Source organism: Alligator sinensis, unplaced genomic scaffold (assembly GCF_000455745.1).
Source record: "Alligator sinensis unplaced genomic scaffold, ASM45574v1 scaffold973_1, whole genome shotgun sequence".
In the NCBI taxonomy this organism is placed as follows: domain Eukaryota; kingdom Metazoa; phylum Chordata; order Crocodylia; family Alligatoridae; genus Alligator; species Alligator sinensis.
Window position 1 is genome coordinate 690,642 of NW_005842622.1, and position 3,746 is coordinate 694,387.

The window sequence follows — 3,746 nt, forward strand, 5'->3', positions numbered from 1 at the left end:
CCTCCCCCAATCCCCTTCCCTTCCCCCTCCCCTTCCACCACTTACTAGCTGCATGCAGTATGGACCATTGTAAAGACAAAACCCACATCGAAACAGGGTGTTAATTTATAAATGTAATTGATGTTCGTCACAACTTGAAAAGTCGTAAGTCGAGAACTGCCTGTATTTTTACTGAAAAGTAATAGTAGCATATATCTTTATTTTTGATTGTTCTAATTCTCTTACAACACTGACTAAAATTTTCACAAGCTTTTGATTTTTAATCAAAGCATAAGATGTCTTGGTACTCTTGCAACCTTCTGATTTTTGCCTAGATAAACAGGGCATTCCTTACAGACGGATGATCTTCTAGTCTTGACATTACCCAGCTTTACATCATCTAAGACAGTGATTCTCAACCAGAGTGCCGTAGCCAATGGCCATCCACGGCACCCTGAGCTGCTTTGTGATCTTTTCAAAGGTGCTGCAGGATGCTGTGCTATGTTAGCACTATTAGGTGATTCATAAGATATGCAAAGATTTCAAATGATTAAAGAGTTCTGACCCATCATGGTCTTTCTGAATTCTTTGCAAGAATCAAAGGGGGGAAAAAAGTGAAAACTAACCTGGCATTTCTGAGATGTATCTTGAGTCTAAAAATGTTGAGAACCACTGATCTAGAACCACTGCACTTGGGCCAGGTATTGCAAATACATTACTTTCCATATTAACCCGCTGAGGGTGTGTGCAGACACTTGGGAGGAATGAGGGAAGATTAGACCATGTTAACAATTGCCATCTGATCTAATTTAATTTGCCCAGGTTCGGACTTTATACTTAGATTCCCTAGTTAGGTTGATCCAAGTGCAAATGGTACAGATGTTCCAGGAAGGTTAGATTGGTCTAAAAATGGCTTAACCAATCTAAGTTAACCCTACTCTGAGATTGGTCTAAAAATGGCCACCCCAACTTTCCCAAACTTCTGTACAGTTCCCAGTGCAGCCCCATGGCTGGGAAAGCTTAGCCTCTGGCCCCAGTTCCAGCACTACACTTTTTCTACCCACCCTTGTAGCACCTAGCTACTTTTAGTTCCCCAGCCCCTTGATGCCCCCCTTCCCAAACCTCATCCCACAAGCTGCTCCTGGTGCTGGTTTTATCAACATTTGCCAATGCCAGGATGAGTGGAAGCAAGTCTGGGGCTGGGGGGAAAGGAGGCATGGGGTAAGATTACAAGGGGGACCTTGTTAACCTCCTCCTCCCCACTTATCCTGCCAAACCCTCCTGGACCCCACCAATCCCTTCTAGATACTGCCTGTTTTTCCCCCCCAGTCTCCCTGTGGACCCTGATTGTTCCTGCAGATCCTGCTTGCCCCCTGATCCTCCCCCCTTATAGCCCCCCCATCCTGACTTGCATTAGTTTGGGTGGCTATTTTTAATTCAATCTAACCCCCACAATCTCCATGAACTCTGTCCTCAGCCTGAAAAATCCCTGTTTAGTGAGGGATTACACCACACTACAATGGTTCTGTGGTCGCCCAGTGATATATTTTAAAAATCAGCCAGAGTCCCTTTACTATTCAGCATTTGTTCTCTACTGATTCTTGACTTGTTTGCCACACAGTTGTCAACAACTTTTTTCTTTGCAAACTTTTAAAAATATAGGGCAAGGTGATCATTATGTATATGTATATACATGTATATTTGTGTGTGTGTGTGTATGTATGTATGTGGTATATATGGAAATAAAATTTTAGGGAGGTCCATCCTCTCCACTGTGTTGATTTTACTCATCCAACTTTTTAGAAGTTTTTGCCAAGAATTCTGCTTGTTTTTTTTAACCTGTTCAGTGAGAGGTACAATGTTTGTTTGTTTTTTTTTAAGACTTGGAGTCTTGTAATTTTAGTTCCCTGATACTCTATTTCAGTTTGTTCTGTTTAAAATGGAATTATATTCTCTATAGAGATCTCATCGCTATTTATATTGGCAAAAATCAATACAGAGGATTTATAATGGTTTATTTTATAACTGACAGATTGCCATAGGCTTTGATAGTTCTTACATCTTCAGGTACAGATCTGTTTGGCTGGGAGATTATCTATCTATCTATCTATCTATCTATCTATCTGCCAAACAGATCTGTATTATATGGAGATGATATTACATTGCATTTTACTTTAGATTGTATTATATGCAGATGATAGATAGTCTATAGAAAGAGAGAGAGAAATCATTTGTTTATAATGCAGTGTTAAGCTTCCTTCCTGCCAGCATAACTCTTCTTATCTTTGTTCTCTGATACTTTGAGCTAGTGGTTCAAGAGCTCATTTGAACAACAGTGGAGAGGACAACCCTGTCCTTGTACCCCTCTAACCCAAAAGGCTCAATGAGGTTATTGTTAATTAGAATCTACAATTTATAAAGAATTCAAGTAACACTTCCAGTAAAACCCATTTTTTTACTGAAAGACTAATAGAAAAGGCAGTTCAATCCTGCTAAATGCTTTCCCTGCATCTAATGAAAACAATTAGCTGTTGTTCTTTGGAGGTCTTTGTTTTGTATGTTATCGTTTGTTTCTTCTGATGTTCTCCAATCCAAATTTGTCAGGAATAAATCAACTTGATCTGGATTTATCACGGTTCAATTAGCAGTGTTTATTTGTTGACTATAGTTTTTGATGGGATTTTGAAATTTGCATTTAACAGAGAAATCAGCCTGTAATTTTCATGTTAGTCTTCCCCTCTGACTTTATTAAAAAAAAAAAAAAAAAAAAGGGTGATTACTGTATCATAGGAAGTTGGGGGCAGGATCTGGAATCCAATATTGATTACAGACCTTGTTCAAGATGGCAATTTCTTGAGAATATCATTTATAAACTTCATTTGGGTAGCCTTTGGGACCCAAGGCTTTGTTATTAGGAAGGAATTTTAATGGTTTCCAGGATTTTGTCTTGCATAACTTTTCAATTTAGACTTTTGTTCACTATTAGGAACTCCCTAATTCTTGATGTGTTAGGGTTTGGGAAGTATGCAAAGATTTATAAAAGGTGTGAATTTCTGCTTTTATTTATTGCTGCCCTGTTTGCTGTAAGTCCTTCTAAATATTTTCTTTTGTCTTTTTTAGAAGCCCAACCACCATTTAATCTGCCTTTATTACCTTTGTCATGAAAATCTCTGAGAGGCCTTAATCTTGGGGGTTTGTTTTTTTGTTTTTGTTTTTTGTTCCATCTGTTTCAATTTCAGCTCTGCCCCCTAATTTTGATCATTTCTAATAAAATGGCCTTTTTTTCTGGGAGTTGGGTTGCAGTGTTGTGGCTGTGATAGTCCAGGAAATGTAAGAAAAGGAACAGCTTTTTGTGATATCTTTTACTGGACCAACTATATAGTCGATGATATCAGCTTGCATCTACTTCTGGAACAATTTATGAAGTTGCTCTGCCTTTCTGAGTTGTAAATACAAATCTTTCAGTTGTTTTGAAGTTTATTTATTAATAATTTAGTCATTTCAATAATTTTAACTCAACTGCTGTGGCAACATCACATACTATTAAGGGTGATGTCTTTGATAGATTAAAAGTTTTGCATAGTTTAGCCACTTGGGAAATTTCTTCTAACCTCAAACAGAGAGGTCCTGGCATGCTCAGGAACAGACAGCATATTATCCAAGCTGCTGACAGCAACCCTTACATTCAAATTATCAAACAGTTTCCTTGATGCAATATTCTTTCAAGCTTTGTAAAGGCCTGAACACCTGCACTGTTTGCAGCACCC